The sequence below is a fragment of the Protopterus annectens genome, chromosome 4.part1 (assembly GCF_019279795.1).
Source record: "Protopterus annectens isolate FY-2018-M chromosome 4.part1, PAN1.0, whole genome shotgun sequence".
Taxonomy (NCBI): domain Eukaryota; kingdom Metazoa; phylum Chordata; order Ceratodontiformes; family Protopteridae; genus Protopterus; species Protopterus annectens.
The window spans coordinates 239,171,065-239,192,601 of NC_056734.1; the positions used below are offsets into that span (position 1 = coordinate 239,171,065).

General features: G+C 46.1%; 1 protein-coding gene across 2 annotated transcripts in view; it reads right to left on the reverse strand.

Annotated features, from left to right (window-relative positions):
* LOC122800826 (phospholipid scramblase 2-like) overlaps positions 1–21,537 on the reverse strand; it is a 1,997,253-nt gene that overhangs the window by 1,419,565 nt on the left and 556,151 nt on the right. The gene's annotated exons all lie outside the window — the stretch shown is intronic.

A 21,537-nucleotide genomic window follows, 5' to 3' on the forward strand; every position in this document is an offset into this window, starting at 1 on the left:
ATGGCTGCCAACTGTACTTTAATCGTAGATGCACTGGCTCCGTGATGAAAGACATGGGACAGAAATTCAAGAATCGTCAGAATAGGGACAGTAAAGGGATCCAAGCCCCTGTCTTTGGCCTAAATGGAAAAGCGTTTCCATTTACTCATAGATCCTTCTGGTAGAAGGTTTGTGTGCTGCTACCAGAATGGCTTTCACTGGTGACGAGATACCGGGAGTCCTTGCTATCAGCGGAACTGGATCAACCAAGCTGTGAGCTTGAGGTCACCCAGATTTGGGGGTTGTAATCCCGCAGGGTGAGAAATTAGATCAGGGATGGGATCTAAGATCCAAGGAGGAACTACACTGTGAGACCACAGGTAAGGGAACCAGATCTGGCGAGGCCAGAATGGGGCTATGAGGATTATCTTGCTCCCCAACTGATGGGCTTTCTGCAGGAACTTCATCATGAGCGGAAGCGGGGGATAAGCATAAAGGAGACCGGGGGGCCAAGCATGAACCAGAGCGTCTCTGGGGCTCTCCCCTATTGGGGGAATTAGAACGAAATATTCACTGTACTTTGTGTTTGCCAGGGAAGCAAAAAGATCGCAGCAAGGTAGACCCCATTTGAGGAAGATCTGTTTCGCTACCAACGGGTTTAGAGACCACTCGTACGGTGTGAGGATCAGGCGACTTAGCCTGTCAGCTAGGATGTTGGTCCGGCCCAGAATGTGCGTTGCTACCAGAAAGCGGTTGGTGATCGCCCATTCCCAAACTCTCATGGCCTCTCGGCAAAGGGGATAAGATCTGGTTCCCCCCCTGTTTGTTGATGTACCAGACTACAGCCATGTTGTCTGACTGAATTGCAATAGTTCCCGGAGGAAGAAGGTCTTGTAGGACTTGCAACGCCAAAAGCACCGCCCTCATCTCCAGGACATAGATATACAGAACGGTCTCTGAGGGAGCCCACGTGCCTTTGATGGTTCTGCCCATAGCATGCCCCCCCACCAGAGGCGAGAAGCATCCATGGTCAACGTGGCTTGGGGCTGAGGCATGACGAACGATCTCCCCTCTCGTAGCTCCTGAGAGTGCAGCCACCAGAGAAGGGAGTCCTTGCAAACGCTGCTCAGGGGAATCAGGGTGCTCAAGGGGTGGAGCAACAGTGACCATTGGACCTGAAGAGTCCATTGTAGGATTCTCATACTCAGGCGCGCAAAGGGTGACAAACCGATGGCTGCCGCCATGGAGCCCAAAGCTCTCAGGACTAATTCCGCAGGTTGGGCTGAGGGCTGGAGAATTGCCAAAACTTGAAGAGACAAATTGCGCAACCTGTCTGTTGTTAGAAAAGCCTTGGAGTGACGTGTATCTTTTTTGGCCCCTATAAATTCCAGAACCTGCACAGGATGAAGGAATGATTTTTGAAGGTTCACAGTAATACCTAGATGCTGAGTAAAAGCCAGGGTATAACCCTGGTCCAGCAGAGCTGATGCCTGGTGGAGGCGGTGAGGAGCCAGTTGTCCAGGTACGGAAAGACCCGAATGCCCTGAACTCTCAGGTGGGCTGCGACCACCGCCATGACTTTGGTGAAGACCCTGGGGGCTGAGGTGAGGCCGAACGGCAGAGCCCTGAACTGAAAATGACTGGCTCCCAGCCGAAAGCGGAGGAACCTCCTGGATCGTCTGTCCATTACAATGTGGTAGTACGCATCCTTGAGGTCTATGGAGCACATCCAGTCGTTCTCCCGGAGGAAGGGGAGAATAGATTGCAGGGTGACCATCCGGAAGTTATCCTTGGGAATGAACAGGTTTAGAGATTAGAGGTCTAGTTTAGTCCTCTTTTCCCCCATCTTTTTTGGCACTAAAAAGAACATGGAGTAATTTCCCAATCTGGACAGGCCTGGGGGAACGGGCTGGATGGCCCTTTTTTCTAACAGCTTCGAAATTTCCGAAGCTGCCAAATCCTTTTGATCGGGTGGGACATTGGGGAGGTGTTTCATAGGAGGGGGTAGACTCAGAAAGGGAATAACCTCTGGATATAACTCGGAGCACCCACCGGTCCGTAGTAATGGACTCCCAATTTTGGAGGTGCTCCGACAGATGCCCCACGACTGCCTCCAGAGAGGAACAGCCGGGTAAGCCCTCAGGGCTGTTGTGCGGGCCTCTCCGAGAAAGGTTCTCGGGACCCGAGATTCCTCGGCCCCCCTCTGCCTCTGGGCAGGCGTCCACCTTGTCCTCCTCTGCCTCTGAAGGATGAGGGGTCCGAAGCGGGATGGGACTGCTGTGATTTCTGGAACCACATCTTCTTTTGTCCCCTCTGGTTCCTGGAGAAGGACCGTTGAGAATTAGAGAAGCAGATCCCAACAGCAGACAGCATCTTCCCGTCCTTTTTGCTTTGGACCAGCATGTCGCGGACAGTCTTGCCAAAGAGTGTAGAACTGTCAAAGGGAGCATTAGCGAAGGACACCTTGAAGGGTTCCGCAAAATCGCGAAGGCAGAGCCAGGCATGGCACTGCAGAGTGATGCCTGCTACGCTGCTCTAGCCACTCCCTCCGTGGCATGGGAGAGTAGCCGCATAGATGTATTAGTAATAGATTTCAGAGTGGCCATGCGAGTCGAGAAGATGCGTTTGTCCTCGGCCGCCATGGACTCCGGGGGACTCCAGCGAATTCCTTAATCAAGTCTCGATGGAGTCTGATAATGTGCGCCATATAGTTCAGCGCCCTCACAGAGAAGGTAGCTAAAGCAAACATCCGCTTTCCAATGCGGTCCAACGTCCAAGATTCCTTATCTGGAGGGTGGACCAAGGAACTCTCCTGCGCTAGTTCCTTCTTGGTGGCAGCCGCCACCACCATGGCATCCACTGGAGAACCTTTAGACCAAGCCATCCTATCAGAAGGGGGACTGAGTACCTTGTCTGGCCTTTTGGGAATCGGCTCCATGGTGTCCGGCTCCTTCCAAGCCCTGGTGGTATTAAGTCCACCAGGGGGTCAGCCGGGGGGGGGGGGACACACCCAAGAAGTAGATGGGCCTGCATCGAACGCATCCAGAAACACAGACTCATCTGAGGAAGGTTTTTGGGCAGACCACCCTCCTCTGATTCACAACATTTCCATGATGTCTCCAAAGGAGACATCCTCAGGGGGTGACCTTAGGGAACCTTCCCCTTCCTCGAAATCTGTGTCCTCTGTCAAGGACTCAAGGGAGTCCAGGTGCCTCCTTTTGCACTTCTGTTTGTGAGGAACCTCCTCGGTGGGCTATCTGAGGAGGGCTCACCCACGGGGTCCTGTTCCTGTAAGGGAACCAACTGGAGCGCCGATGCAGGCTGTCCCTGTGGCCGGATGATGGAGGACAGGCCCAAATGCGCAGGGGTGACGGATGGATCCATAGCCCAGACTGGGGATCTGGAAGTCCTCAACAGCACCCTCTCCACTACATCAAACGCCGAGGGTAAACCACTCTCCCCTGGCTCCGAGAACAGCCCCCTCAGCGCCGATGCAGGGATCGGCGTCGGAGACAAAGCAGTCGGACCCAAGAGGGAAGTGTGCTCCAACCTAAATGGCGCCGAAGACACTGTTCCCCCCACGGATCAGACGCTCGGCTCTCGGCCCCGAGAGCTAGGATCCGACACGTTCGAGGGCATAGTCGGCATCGAAGTAACCAAGACTGTCGGCGCCGACGGATCCCCGGGTCCGAAATGGCATGGATCCGAAGATTCCGAAACCCGATACCGGGTCGGAGAAGGAGCGATTGGGGTAAAGAAAGGGGCCAAGCTCCCCCCCGGAGGGGGGGGGCTTGGAGCACCCCCATCTGCATTTGAGCCTGCAAGAAACGACGGATCATCCGGTCTAAATCAGCGTCGGTCAAGCTTCTAGTAGACCTGGAGGAGGTTGCTGAGGCGGGCCTGGAGGGCCACCTCGAGGACCTCGAGGGAGACTGGTACCCCTCTTCTGGCTCTGGGGAAAAGCAAGGAGAGCAGAGCCGAGAATGAGGAGAACCAGAGACCCTCTTAGTGGGACTAGCTACCCTAGCTGGCGGGGCCGAGGGATGAGACTCAGCCCGCCTTTTGTGCCTATGCCGGTCCTTGTCTCTCCTCTTCTCCTTAGAAGAGGAAGAAGAGTCCCCCTCACCTTGAGAAACAGAGGGAGTTTGAGTCCCCAACAAGGAAGGGGGATCAGAAGGCACGCAAGTCGCAGCCGCGACCGGTGCCTTAGAGAGAGAGGAAGAAGAAGAATCCGGGGGTAACAATCCCGCCAGGATTAGCTTGTTCCTCCTATCCCTGATGGCCCGGGGGTTGAAAGCTGCACAGACCTGGCAGCTGGTAGATAAATGGGCCACCCCCAGACAAATAACGTACTGAGTGTGGCCATCGGCTGGGGACAGCTTATGACCACACTCAGTGCATTTAGAAAAAAATGGCTTTAGGCCCTTCCGCTATCACACTATACACTCACACATTAGGGGGAGGGTGATAAATAAATTTGAAAATAATTTACCACAAAAAAGTTAAAATAAGTATACTAGATGGTAAAGGGGGCTAAACCAAGCACACACAACACAGAAAATCCTAAGAGAAAAGTGATTTTAAAGTTTTTTATAAACTTGAAATCTCTCACCCACGCCAAGAGCTCATCTCTAGAAGCTGCTGTAAGCAGTGGCAAACTAGATCTGAGGATGGGGGATGTGTTGCAGGGGATTATGGCTAGGGGGGAGGAGCTAGGAGCTCGGATCTTCAGCTAGGTAAAGCTGCCGGCTCGGATCCGAGGTCAGATCCAATACCCACAGGTTGCAAACCAAATGAAGTTAACCACTTCAGATCCACAGTTGTGAGCAGGCCCGAGATTGTTGCACTGACCTACTCTTCCACGCTCATCAGCATGCTGTTGCAGTTAAGAGGGACCAGCTAGCCACAGGGGGGGGGGTCATGCCATCCAGCCACCCGACACATGCTGAGGAGCTCCTCGCCAGCCTCGGGGCACCTCCCTGCCAGCAAAGACAAGACTCTGCAGACAGCATTGTGGAGGTGGGTGCAACCTACACAATGGTCAAGGAGCATGCAGTTAAGGCCCAGGGCACATCAGTAGACCACTGTTGCTTATCCATCTGCATCTGTAGAGTTTAATCATGCATATGTGAGCTGAAATATATATATAGTCTGTTGCTGCATTGTAGTAATAAACAGGTGTGCATAATCGGTAGTATTGTGGGTTTGTACTGCTGATGTACGGATATGCTGCTCCCACCCTGTATCAATGCCACAGGTGTGGCTACTGACATCACATCTCTCACACAACTATGTAGGTTCCTCTGGTGTACCTCTGGGGCAGCAGCCTGTAGCTGGTGAGTATGGTGTTGTTTGTTTAGGTTTGCCAATACACCAGCCATGTTATGGCCATGGTATTTGCCATGCACACATTTAACACACCTACCCATAATGCATGCTGTACATTTTCACTTAATGTTGCTGTTAACCGCATTGCATCACAGTGGTTACCATGGTGGCATATCTGAAGGGTATGTAAGAGTCCTGCAATATAACTAACAACCTGTCATTGCAAGATGTGTGCACATAATGGTGGGACAAATAGCTTACAACAGGAACACCTCTGAAACATCACCCTTATACAGTGCTACAACAGTGTATATACCACTATTACAATGACAACTGTTATAGATCTACACAATGGCATATCACAATACCACATTCCACAACTCTTACAACCTGTAATGTGGTCCTAACATGTGCAATGACTATGTAATATGGAATCCTATATTAGGACAGCAAATATGGGGAATACATATCTTAAGAAACACTGAAAGCATATGTGTGCATACATTCCAAATAACATTTTGTGGAAGCAGCTTTTGAGGTACTGACAGAATTCACTCTTCATGAGTATGCAACTTCCAGCAAATACAGGTCCTCAATGTCACACCAAGAAATGGTTTGCTGTCCAAGACGTATGTCCATCACATTTGCCCACTCACCTGCAACAGAGGCAGCCGTGGCTTGCACACATCTTACAAGCCATAGAATGGATCCCATAACCAACAGGTAGCACGCAGGAGTGGGACATGTAGCCTTACCTCACCATTGCCTATACAATGGCAAGCAATGCAGACAGTCATGTATGTGACAAGGATGTATGGGACAACATTACGGTAGAAAATAAACAAATGGCCATCCGAGACAGATGATGATACATGTTGCAAACTAGTCATGGAGGCTGCCTAGTAACATGCCGCAACACTGAGGGAGTTGCAGGAATGTCTAGCAAGTACTGACTGTGCAGTACCTGTGTCGACAATCGCCTGGACTCTGCATAAGTGTGGCCCATGGGTTAGGGTAATCAGATAGGATAGTTGTTCCACAGGAAACATCAGCCAGGGCTCTGTACAGGTAGCATATGTATAACATCAAAAGTCCCCCAAAGGCATGTGTTGCAATGTGTAATGGTGTACCAAGACCAAGTTCGAAACCTACAGACAGTATCAATTAAGATACATGTGCTGCACAAGCAAAACTTCACTCCACCTCAGGCCCACCATCCCCATCTGTACCTTGCTGGTACCAGTGTAGACCTGTATGTTTGCCATTCATTAGCATGGCTAGGCTGGTACACATGGTGTTCTGAATTTGGGACACTGCAAAATGGCACTCATGTGTAGCCCATAGTTGTCAAGCATCTGCAAAATGTCTGAGGATGGGGAGGGATGTCATCTTGAAACACAACAGTGAACTGAAGCAGACATCCAAAGCTCGCTAAGAATGGCTGTATCTGCGCACAGTTGAGGTCATGAATTGTGGCAGACATAATACTGACTCCACAGCAGTAGTGAAGGCACTGTGTGACCTCCAAGGGCTGTGCACATGAGTTGACCTTGTAATCTTGCAGACTTGGGGGACATTTGTAGGGCAGAGTGACCAAATACTAGCAAGTTCAGATGGACCATGCTAGTATACCCTTCCAGGAATAGTGACTGCTGTAGTACACTTAACAGTTGCTGCAACAAACCATCATGTTGAGGGTGTGCATACTTATGCACCCACAGATTGTATGCATCTCAATCAGCATCTGCACAACTAACACATTTGCTTGATACTGCATTTGATTGCACAAGACATATGTCATATATTATGTTCATGTAATATTAACATATGCAGTATTGTGGCCCCATGGCATATCAGGGAAGAGGGTGCCATGTCAATAAGGGTGTGTACACTCCTCATAGCCACAGTACGGTTTAAAGGTTGTCAGTCTAATTGTATTTTATTGGTCATACATGCACCACTGATGATGAGATCTACAAATCAGACATCAGGCATTCACTACTGGCATCTGCCAACATATCATCCCAGGTATGTGTCGGACAAACACACAGGGGCTGTGTGCAGCAGAGCAAACATAACTGACACACATATACCCATTCAGCAACCTGTGAGGTATGGTGCACAGTACATGCCAGGGTGCTGAACAGGTGCACAGCAATACTGTGTACATGGGTGCAGTGTGTTCCAGGGGAAGGGACAACACCTACTAACACAACCCATGCATCACAGAGATGTATAATGTTGGTAACAGGGATTGACTATAGCTGCAGTGCATGCTGTTGAGTGCAATATGTCATGCATGTTGACAGATGGGTAATGAGAGGTCTGTGTGTAAGATCTTTCTGCAACCACACCTGTAAGTGTGTGTGTGTGTGTGTGTGTGTGTGTGTGTGTGTGTGTGTGTCTCTATACAGTTAAGCAATGACGTACGGGTATTAAAGTGCGTTTATTGTTTTCCCCTAACAGGTGGCGAGGTGGGTCAGGGTCCCTCCTGCAGACAAACTGATGTTAGTGTCCATACAGACACTGACAATGATGATAGGTGTGTTGAGGCACTGGCAGGTTGTCAGGGGCTGAAGCTGCGCCATCGCTTGACATCCCACTGTTATCCATCACATCCCCGCACACAGTCATATTGCCTATACATACCCCATCACCAGTGGCCATAGATGAGGGGCAGTTGGCGGGTGGTGGCATCAGATAGGACAATGTGGTGTCTATGGCATGTGTGTCTGGACACAGCAGCCATAGCTGGATGCCTAGCAAGGTACCACACAGGCAGATTTACAGAGGTGCTCGTAGGAGGGCTGCTGGTCATCATGCCCCTGGCAGAAGTGCCACATCTGGTATCACCAGATGCATGTTTCAGGCCGTCATGGAGGTGCAGGCATGTATTGAACAGTATACCAGGCAGGGTCTGAGGCTGCAGAGGACTACTCATTCTGCTGTTATTGACAACATATGTGATCTTGCAGGTGCCCATCGTTATTTTGCAGAGGTCCTGGATAGATGGTTGGGTGAGATGGTGGGAATCCTCAACCGTGGAATGTCTGTGCTTGAGTATATGGGGGAGTAGTGCGACAGCTGTGTGGACATAGGCCAGCAACACCAACAGGTGGAGGTTGACGTGGACGTGCAAGAAGACAGAGCCGCTACCATAGTGGTAGTACCAGCCCTAGCACTGCAGGGGGGTGCTGTCCACACCACAAGATAGCAGGCCACGTGCACATGGCCCTGGCTGGTCCCAAGAGGGACCTGGATCCAGCGGACATATGTTATCATCAGGGGAGAGTACCACATCATGGCTGGTACCTGGTGGTGCTCGTGGAACCCCTGGCAGGCATAGTTCTTGTGTCCGTGGCTGGAGATGGTGAACTGCACACCCTGCCAGACACGGTTCAGTTGTCCAACAAACCCCTGTATAGGGCAGCCACATGGCAGAACTGTGAGCATGCATACACACACGCACACACACACACACACACACACACACACACACACATCACCAACACAGCTAGGGTAACCCCATACCTACACACACCATATCTGCACAGCCCAATTAATACTAAAACCCCCTAACACACACATAATGTCAAATGAATAGCTCAGCCTAGGTCTCTGGCAAACCCACAACACACCCTGAGCATAGTACAACCCTGTCATCCATAACATTGATGCAGGGACAGGCTAATATGGTTCTGATGCACAGGGTGACTGTACTACAGTGTACCAATGCAATACTGTGTAACATGTTTCAGCACTAAAATGTAATGCTTACATGTCAGGATGTGTAGTTGTCCAGCCATGATGCATTATAGCTGTTATTAACACTGTCTGATTGTGGCCTCCATAATGTATTCAGTTTGTGTTGTAGGTGTCTATGTGTCCGCAGGATGTTGCTCTGCTGTTGTTTTCCACAAGGGGTATGACACTATGGTGACACCTTGACTGTGCCATATCTGGGACACAGCTGAACACAAGTCACATGTCTGTATAACAGTTACTGCATGTGCCACATGCCTGATAGGTCTGAGGGGTGTATACAGGTGAGTGCACAGTGCATGGTGGTTGATGTCAGCAGCCCTTCTACAGTGGACAATTGTAAATGTACTGGGTGGTACACACCACATGTTTGTGTATAACACACACACACACACACACACACACACACACACACACACACACACACACACACACACACACACACACACACACATAGAGGCGTTGGTGTTGATGCAATACAAGGAGAATACTGTACACATGGATGTATGTACTTTTGCAAGGAACCCATTTTAGTCTATGTAATCCCACCAAGACAGAATAGGCACAAAATCCACATTGGGAAATAATCAGTCTGCTAGTTTAATGTCATTGACGATGGTACTGGCAGGGTATATGTCCCCTTCCCCAATGTAGTGCAATCCTCAACTTGCTAAACACAGGTGTGCTGGTGTGGGTGGCACGGCCCTTCCCTTTGGAGGGTGTGGGGTGGTGTAGAACTGCTGATAGCCAGATTGACAACTACTTAACCTGTTAACAAGAACTGTACAGTATTACAGCTGACTAAGCGAGGGAATACACTCAACAATAACTGTAATGATGGTGGCTGTGTCCACAAGATCCACACCCAGCTATATATACCAACCCCAATATCACTGTACAGATATAAAGTGGGGAAGAGGGCATTTACACATTTACTACCAATTTTGATGGAATGAATTTCCACAAGATGATACCTGTGACTTATAAACATTTGCCAGTCAGTTCTCAGATAGATGACCTCCTGGGACATGTATATTCTGCAAACTGAAGTAGATCCCTTCACATACACATACACATACACTCTTACTTGGCACCACTGGGACTAGAACCCCTACCTAGGTACATAGTGCAACTAATGTGTATGGCCTTAATTTCACAGACCACACAGCTTTCAGGATGAGGTGTGTTCCAGCTTACACGTTACGTGAAGAACATCACCAGGCCTTGTACAGTTTGGTAATGGGGAAAGTACTGGTTGTTTATGAACAATACATAGTGTGACATACTTTCATATACACACTGACAAACACATAACAGTCATACACACATCTGAGAGACCTGGGTTTATCAGTGCTAACTACCTTAGCACTGTGTCCATTCTGTTACAGATAAGTTGCACACAGCACAGGCATCACTGGGCTGGATAGTGTAATTGGTTACCTGTATGGTTGATGGTGACAGTGGTCCCCATACAGTGGACCTTGGGACATGTACTGGGGGTACCATGGTGTAAAGACAGTATTCCCAGCACCAACATGCCACACTGGATATTGTACTCACTGAAACCCATGAAAATACTCTGCCATACCCACCATCACACATTGACCAGGACTACAATACAACCCCTTGTCTATCTCAAGAGTGCTACTACAGGGATATGCATCTACTGCACATGCCACAGGGATAGTAGGGTGATGCTTTATCATGACTCTCCTATGGTCAGCAACATCACTATCCATTATACTGTGTGGCAAGTTGTATTGTATTAGGAGAATGTGGCCTCAGAATGCTGTATCCTACAAATATACACACTTGCACAAAAACACACACTCTTGTCAGAACTCAGAGGGTAACCCATGCCTATCCACCCATTTGTACAACAGTGTTGTGCTGGTACTGCAAGCTCCAGGTAGCCCACAGGGTGAAGAGTGTAACAAGGTACATGTAATGTCCATTACAGCAGCAGCCATATCTAACTATGGCAATGGGGGGTGCGGTGGTTGTGAAGGGCGTCAGGGTATTATCAACTACAGGTTTACAAACACACAGACACTGTTATTCTCAGTAATGCACACTGACAAATTTGTCAGTACTGGGGTCCATAGGTGCAGGTGTTCATAACTGTGTACCAGGATATTGCCCATGGAGAGAAGGGAAAAGTAGGGAATATGGGTACAGTGGTATCATGCCAACTGCCATCAGGTCATCAGCAGATGCCACGGGAGTGATCCTCAGGGTGAGAGTTAAATCCAACATCTAATCAACTGGTCACCTCTTGCAGAGGGCCAGTGAGGTGCTTCAATTGACATGTATGCAACATGTATTACATAACATGGTCAGTGTCTGTCTTGGAGACCTGTACCCAAGCATGTTCTGCTGAATGTGGCAGTGTAGTTGAGGTATCCATGGCATGTGGTGCGAACAGGGTGGGGATTCCTAGCTGTGGCATTCATAACACACCTGGGCAGACATGTTAGTGTCACTCATGCATAGATTACCTGTAAGCAGCCAAGATGGATACCTGACATCTGTACATCTGTACAGAGGACAGACAGACATCAGCTAGTCAACTGGTTATGCATTAGGATAAATGTGTTGACAGACAGACTTCTGACACTGATAGGTATGCCATTACTGCATGACAGCAGCCCTCAATGACATGTCCTATACACACGGTAGTCTTCAGTTAATATCCACATGTCAGATCAATATCCAGTAGGACATACTTAATGACAAACAGCTCACACACCAAGAACACGACAAGTGAGGACTCAGAGTTCATCTTTGCATGCAGGGGTGTTTGGGTCCAGTACTACAACCTGCAATCTACTCTTACATGGGAAAGCACTCTCAACAGTAGTAATGTAATGATACACTACATGCCAGTGTGACTGCATATAACCTGGGATACTGCCCATGTATGTAACACATTCAAATGGAAAAGAGTGTTATATAACCATAGATACTCATGTGTCCCAGAAAGCAGACTTACACCTCTTGCTACTGTAATGACAGCACATAGACACATGTTATGTACATGAAATTAAATACACTTATTAAAGATGTCATTACCCTGCTATTTCATTAGGCTGGAATGTGATAACTGGTTACCAGGACTGAGCCATGCTTAGCAGGTTTCAGCATTGCAGCAATATAAATGTTAAGCAGATTTGCGCACTGGTAAGCGAAGCTGAAACTGTGTAAGCGCCTAAACGTTTAACCGTATGTTGGCACTGCTTGCCATCAGGCAAACCCATGCAAACCCACTTAAAGCTGGTCAAAACTGCCTTAACCACTCTGTATCCAACAGTCCTTTTTCTACCTAGCAACAAAATAAACAGACCTTGCAGGTCTTGAACCGGGGTCCCTGTACACTATAGTCAGCCCAGTCAACCACTAAGCCACCACCGTTATGAAGCCATTTGTTGTTTTTTCCAATATATCTGTCAGTACACATATGGAAAAGTGGTGAACAACTGCTCTGACATCTACATTTGTGTAGTACTTGTTAGTGATATTAGTGTTGAATCAAGTATGTTGCTGTATCTACATATACACATATCAGATAAATATGGCGTGATACATCTGGGAAGGTATATGCAACAGTCATGTTTACACATAACAAGGATATGGATATATATATATATATATATATATATATATATATATATATATATATATATATATATATATATATATATATGTATACATATGTAGATATATGTATATATGTACATACACATATATTTATATATATGTATTGCTATACATCTATATTTTGCGTTATATATATAGTCATATATAGATCTATCTGTATATATATATATATATATATATATATGTGTGTGTGTGTGTGTGTGTGTGTATGTATAATATATGCATATAGAATGTATATATACGTATATGTATGTATATATATATATATATATATATATATATATATATATATATATATATATATATATATATACACACACACATACATATATAGCTGTATATATGTAAACAGGAGCACTACAGAATCCTGAAAGACCAAAATTCTGAGACCAAAACCCTGAAAGTTCAAAATACTGAAAACTCAAAATCCTGAAAACACACAGAATACCAACACTTACTATATTCCAGCACAAGTACATACAGATACAAATAAAACACAAACTATATTACTGTAATACTCCAAGTATAAGCAGGGGCAAGCACCCCTGCACCCCCCACACCCCCTGCTACTTAAATATATCAACTCCAAGACTGCACATAGTATAGTGAAGTGCAATCTTGGAGTTGATATATTTAAGTAGCAGGGGGTGTGGGGGGTGTATGTGCAGTCTTGGAGTTGATATATTTAAGTAGCAGGGGGGTGTTGGGGGTGCAGGGGTGCTTGCCCCTTGCATATAGTTGAAGGGTAATATGCTTCTGTATGTACTTGTGCTGGAATATAGTAAGTGTTGGTATCCTGTGTGCTTTCAGGATTTTGAGTTTTCAGTATTTTGAACTTTCAGGTTTTTGGGCTTTCAGGATTCTGTAGCGCTCCTATATACATATATATATATATATATATATATATATATATATATATACACACACACACACACACACACACACACACACACACACACACACACACACACACACACATATTTATAATATATGTCCATAACATGTAGTGGAGCCATTCCTCAGCACCAATAGTCACAACCTCTTCATGCAAGGGATGTCATATAAAGTATTGCAGGTATAAATGTAGACTTTTGCAACTGTAACAGGGGTTGTCTTAACAGAAATGTTGTGTGGGAAGTCAGATATGATATTGACATGTACGTCATCAGTTACTGACAGACATCATAAGATCATCATCGTACAGTACCACACATATCACAGTAATGATCCTGTGGAATACAGCAGAGATATGACTAATAAATGTGGACAGTCTGACATACTCTGGTCAGTCCAGAGCTATACACAGCACCCCTTAGGGCAAGACGTGTGGACTAAGCCTGACAAAGTGGATGTTTACAGCCATGTAAATGGGGATATCACAAAAATACTGGAATAGATAAGCTCACACAGTTTATGCATTCACACACTCCTGTCTGTCCTGACACATAATAACCAGTGGAGCAGAGGTCACAAGCCCACATACTAGCCACTAGTTAGTGACATACATCTGTACAGCATCTGTACAGCATCCCACTGCTTTGTCAGAAATAAACAACAGTTATGGTGGCCCGGCATCTATATATTTGACAAACATCTGGACATAACATCACGCTGGGTAAATACACTGAGCTGCTAGACATGTCACAAAGCACTGTGTAAACTACTGGCAGACTGCCACAACACTGGTCTACATTTCTTATGGGGAATACGCATGCACCTGCAAATACAACAGGCTCTACAGGCATGTAACAGCATGGAGTAACAGACACCTGTGTGAAAGTGCATACCCACAACCAATATGAACACAGCCACAGTCACATATGGTAAGCATAGTTAACATTACAATATATGGACTGTGTGAACAACACCATCTTCATATGTGCCACTCACACACTAACCCTACATATACTGGGCCAATACACAGTGTATTCCAATGTTTGACTGTAGTATGGGACGTGTGTCAATCTGGCCCTACAAACATGTATGCCGAAAGGGTACCACATACTGGAGCAGCCTGTAACATCACATAGAACAGGACCAAGAACAATGAGATCTACCACGGTCTGTACACAGGCCAAGGTACATATTAACAATACACACTCTGTCGACAATCACCATAAGTACACAGACCTCACTACTGTACACACTACAACAGAATGTCCAGACTTTGTCCTCAAATATAAGGTTTACTATACATAACATGTCTAGCAGTCTGATATCTCACTGGCTTGTTCTCAGGTATGATGTCAGTAAATAATGAAGTACTGAACATATGCACCTCTTACTGCATGACATATGTACAAAGGGTGACAGAGTCATGGCTGGAGGCACAAACACAGGGTCAATATTGACATGTTGCTGGGATAAACCCATACATTTACTGTTGTAACAGGGTTTGTTGTGACATATGTCTTCTGAGGGATATGAAGTCAGTTACTCACATGGCTGTCACCATGTACTGACTGCAATCCTCAGAGTATGCTTCTGCATTTCTAAAGATAGGACATGTGTGAGTAACACAACACATGAAAGACTCTAACCACTGGCCAGTCTGCAGATAGCCCTACAGGTGACAGTTTCCCCAACCACATAACACTGTCATGACAGATATGAAATCATGTAGAACAGCCACAGGCACACAAACCCTGTTAAACCAACATTACTTCAAAGGTAAAAGAGCAATACTTACATTCTGTCCTCATATCTTGAACATCCCCCTCCTGTTTGTTGGCCTGTCTCCACAGTGTATTTGTAAGAGGTATATCCAACTACCCTCTGTGATGCTGTTTGTCAAACACCCACATGAAGTCCTGCTCACAATGAAGGAAAAGGACCAACACCCACATGAAGTGCTTAGTTATAGGAGTGTGTTTCCATCCATTTGGCTATAGGAATGATACTACAGCTGTTCCACATGCAGTCAGCTAGTGGGGACTATAACTTGTGCACAGGCCATCAGCTGATCATGAGCATCACTTGCAAAACACAAGCTGCTGCCTAAGCAAAGCAGGTGTACTCTTCCACATCCACCAGAGAGGGAGTGACAGAGACAGACAAAGACAAAGTAAAAAAGGAAGGGAGTAGGAGAGTAAGAGCCAAGCATGTTTGTGTATGACCCATGGCTGGAGAGTGGTATCTGGGCATTATGACGGTTGCCTATATTGTGTACTAATCCATACTGTCACATGGTAATTGCACATGGCTGTACACATTTATGGCTGAGGATTGTTGACAAGAATCTCTACAATGTTTGGAAAATGTTGGCCTTGTAATGTTGACACTGGGACATGTAGCTCCTCAATAAAATAATGTTGCAAAACCCATACTGCAATGGACCCTGTCATTACACAATCACCCCAACACCCACACATGACACAGATAACACACACAAACACACACTTTCCAGTACTGAGTTTCAACCCCTATCTGATTAGGTATTGCTATTACATTGTTATGCAGTTAATGCACATGCCACAGAGCTTACATGTAGGAGCGTGGTCCAAAGGTATCTTTGAAGGTGAGTTACATCAGCAACAATGATAAAGAAGGGATAAGGGAAGTATACTACACGTGACTGTCCACAAAAGCAGTTGTCAAGGAATCACATAAATTATCACAGCTGGCAGGGTCAGGATTAGAACTCTTAACTAACTAGTTTGCTACACTACAGTATTACGCATTTATCACATATCCCACAGAGCTTATCAGACTGCCGTATGGCTAAAGGGTTATTTCAAGGTGACTGACATCAGAAGGCATGCTACAGTAGGGATATGACAGGTGTAGTGAGTGTGAATGGCTTCAAAATCATTAATCTCCACACACACACACACACACACACACACACACACACACACACACACACACACACTTGCGAGTACTGACATGCATGGGTTCATTGCTTCACAGATATGTAGTAGTTGACTGTGCCAGAAAGCTGTACGAGGCTAGGCAAAAGGAATACCTTGGTATCAGGCCACATGACAATGTTCTCCAGAGTTGCTCAGGGGTGTAGTCCCTGGATTGGCCCACACATGTGGGTATTGTATTCACCATCCACCTTCTGGGTTACTACTGCGAGAGGCCAGTGCTGTGCAATGCTTGCTATGTATGTGATCTATATTCCATAACATGGACAGTGTCTCGGGTCTGCACATGTCCCACATGGATGTTCTATGATATGTAGAAGTCTGCCAGGGGTCTCTGAGGCATGTTGTGTGGACCGATTATTATCATATGATGTGGCATTCCTGACCTCATGTGGTGAGACCTAGCTATGGAACTGAGGTCGTGCCTGCACCTCCATTGATAGCATGATACAGGTATTCAGTGGAGTTAGTGGCATCTGTCCATACAGGGCATGTGTATAAGGCATGGTATTCCCTTTGTGGGTTACATTTGCAGACTCTACAGTTGTTGCAGGCGTCCAGTGGGGAACATATCAAAGGACCACTGTAAGCAATTATTTTCCTATTGTAGGGATGAAACAGGGTGCCATGTCATTTTACTTGCTGTATAACACACAGTCAGGAGATGTTACATATCACAGTACATTCTGATGTCAGTGGCAGTGTTGTGGTCAATAGGTATGAAGTTCACTGCAATCACACCGTGGTTACTACCTGTGGGCAATACGCAGGGAACTACCAATATAGTGGTTGTTGCCTAGCCAAGTGTGTTTGTGTATGGGGCATGGGTTAAGAGTGCTCTCTAGGTAATACAAGGGTTGCCTATATTGCTCACTGATCAATAATGTCACATGTAGGACTATGGATTGTCTACACCAGCCTCTCTGCTGTTTGACATCTGCTGTCCTTGTAAGGTGGGCATTGTGACATACAGTAGGTCCTCAATATAATAAATTAGCAAAACCCGCCCCCCCCCAATGAATCCTGCCATTACACAATCACAACAACCTCCACATAGGATACTGATGACACACACACACACACACACACACACACACACACACACACACACACACACACACACACACACACACACACACACACTTGCCAGTATTGTGATTCAACCCCCTACCTAGATATGTATTGTTAGTATAATGTACCGCGTTTATCGCATGCATCACACTATAGCATTACGCAGTTACTGCATGCGCCACAAAGCTTACATGGCTGAATCTTGTCCAAGTAGGTATTTCAAGGTGACTGACATCATCAGGCTTGCTAAAGTAGGGCAATGGGAGGCGTAGTGACTGTGAATGGCCTGAAAAGCATTGATCCCTACACAAACACAGAGTTTCACAGATGCTATGTCCAGGATTAGAACTCCTACTTAACTAGTACATCACACTACAGCATTACGCAGTTAAAGAACACACCACAGAGCTTATAGGGCTAGCCCTTATCCAAAGGTGCATTTCAAGGTGAATGACATCAGCAGCCCTGCTAAAGTAGGGGAATGGGAGGTTTAGTGTCTATGACTGGCCTCAAAATCATTAAACCCAAAACAAACAAACATAAAGAGTTTTACAGTTGCCATGTCTGGGATTAGAACTCCTACCTAACTAATACATCACACTATAGCATTAAACAGTTATTGTATGTGCCACAGAGCTTATAGGGATGATTTCTGTCCAAAGGGGTATTTCAAGGTGACTGACATCAGCAGGCTAGCTAAACTAGGGCAATGGGGAGTGCAGTGTGTGTGAATGGGTCATAAACCATTCCTCTGGAAACACATACACAACACTCAGTCACACACAACTTTATATTTGACAGGACTGTGTATACAACTGCTAGATGAATAATGACTTGTACTGTCATGTTACACAGTTAAAACAAGCACCACAGACTCTATAGTGCTGAGGGCTACCAGAAGCAAATGTCTACAATGATAGACATTGGCACATCATGTGATATTGGCCAACTGGATGTGTGGTGGGTGGAACAGGCCTCATGATGGGAAGCTCTTTGTCACTGTCTGTCTCTCTCTTCACCGCATCTCTGTTTGTGTATGTTTGACCTATTATAGTGTGTTGTCCTTGGATATATGTGTGTATTCCCATCCGCTGTGTGTGCAAAGCATGACTGCTGTGCAATGTGGAGTGTGTGCACAGACTTCTGCGAAGACTGCCAGACATGGGCTTCATTTCTGTAAGTGTGGGAGCATGCCCAGTATGACCTTCTGTGTTGAATGTGTGAATCCATTCCAGGAAGGTTGTACTCCAGTGCAGGCATTTATGTTCTACACCTGCAGCTAGCAACCTATTTCTGCATAATATCTGTAGACAGGTTGACAATATGGAGTCACAATGGGCAAAGGATAGTGGGATACTGTAACTAATTGTGTCTGTGCTGCTTCTGCTACATGGTTTTGGTGTCAGCAGAGATATTTAGACATATGTACTGTTTTACACTGTGATGTATTATGTCATCAGCTACTGGCAGACATACGTATTTGCTCACAGTAATTTCCTGGGGAATACAAGATAAATTAAGCTGTGTCCGGTATTGTGGTCTGCAGCCTACATACTCTTGCACAATCATGCCATTCTGGAGGAGGAGCTGCAGACACTTGCTGATCTGTGTAAATGGTCCAGCACCTTGGTTCTGTGGTGGCAAAGGATCCCATGCTTGCACATCTATCGACATGACAGAATGGTCATATCCTGCTGTGGCCATACCTCTCAGCTGTACAGATTCATACAGGTTATCCAGAGGCAGGGCTCACATATCTAGTCATTACTCCTTCACATTGTGGTTTATGAGCAGGTTTGTAGCCACCCATTCATGTGTTTGCAGGGAGGGATAGTATGGGCACAAATCAGAGTTTCAGACTTCCCACATTCCATGGCGTCCATGCTTCTACCCCCTCTGTTATTCTATCCTCTTCCTAACATTATGCAAGTGATATCTGATAAGTATCTCTTTAGTTGTCACTTCATCCCAGCAGTATTTAGGGGTTGGTCTACAGTTCATGCAGTAGGACATGGTGGAAATGCTACTGAGATTTCTTGACATGGCCTTGCATTTGTGTTCTGTGGACTGTGTTATGTATTTATTTGGGAATCCATGACATAACATACACTGGCAGTACAGGTGAGACACAGGCCTTTGACAGAGGACTGTAGGGCATTTGGTAGTGATGCACGCCATCTGTAGCAGGCCAGTGCATTCTGTCACTCCTACAGTCCCAGGCTGCAAGCCACAGTATCCCCCTGGATGACAGGGTAGGTGTGCAAGGTGTTACTACTGGCAATAGTTTCTGTCCTTGTTAATCCATTGGTGTGGATGCTGGCAGGGTGCTGCTTACAGCTAGGGACACACCTGCATGGGACACCTCTTCAGCATGCTGCAATCTGTGGGTATTCCCACACAGAAGTGGGGTCATATTGTACTCATTCCCAACAGCAGGGATATGACCTGTGAGGAACCTGTGGCTGATGGTGGGGTTAGCTGAGTGCATGAGTGCTATGGAAGCTACTTGCAGCTGACTCACAGATATATGTGGGGCATTCCCCTTATGCTGGATTGTGCGGGGACATCAGAAGTTTCTCAGTACTTAATAACTGTGCCTTTTGTCATCTGCCAGTGTTTGGTCAGACTACATCAGTATTCCATACTACACAGACAACTAATGTGCTGCTAACCTGTACGTACAATTCCAAAGATGTGTCCATTTGACAGTAACATTTTATACACTCTCTATCTAGGGTACTTCCACCTGTGTACTGTGTGTATGCCTGGGCCCATATTCATGCCATGTCCATCTTTCAGATGGCGAAAGATATTACATCCGAACAATTAGTATGGATTACTGCTGGACTGGGTCTTGCTGTGATGGATTGTGTTTGGCACTGCAGGTGTTAGAACTTGGCCCTGTCATCAACAGTACTGGCCACTGACCACCAGGACACAACCCTCCATGCCTACATGTTGACCACTTTCACACAAAATACAACACACAACAACCTAACACACAGAGCCCTGCATATTGTACATGTGCAACACTCTATCCTGCTAATTTGGCCAGCTCAAGCAATCTGTGCTCCACTGTTATTATACCCACACATACATGTTACTAAATTTCTACATAGGATTTGGGGGGGGACACACCTGATAACTGTAAACATTTGCTATGACTGTACTGGAATTTCAGGTACTCTGTTGGCTTCCACTTCATTCTGTATACTGAGCTATCATGCAAACTAGAAGCATATCAGTGTAGCATAGATCTTAAGTTTTACTGACCTACATTTTCAGTTTCAGACTTCTTATCCTTCAGAACTAACATCCCACTGCCTGACCTATTGTAGTCTGTCTGTGTAGGTCTGGAGGGGGTTGTTCTCCATTGCCATCAATCAGAGGCCTTAGCACAACCTTTCTTTGTGGTCATCTACATGCATGTGTGTGTCCTATGGACACACATTTTGCCCAACACATTTCCTGCAGTGGGATTTCTCACCTTATCTAGTACTGCCTACTATGTTGATATCAGTATTTGTTATGGATTTCATGCTGCCCATATAGGTGTCTATTTGCTGCCATCCCATTCTGCCACCCAATTCTCTTGCATGCTCACATACATACCATAGATACAAGTAGCAGAACATACTACTCCATTCAGCAATTGATAGTGAGAGTGACTTACCTTGTGGCTGTGCCAGTATTGAGGATGGTGCTGGAGGGCTGACTATGTTGGATGCACATAGTACACTCCCTATACATGGCTAAGCACAGGTAGTGTCATGTTTGGCATCCCTTTTACTGTATGTGAGAGTCAGAGAGAGGTGTCATTCCCTGGGTTCCTAACATATCAGTGTATGTGCTATGCGTTGCCTCTTTGCCA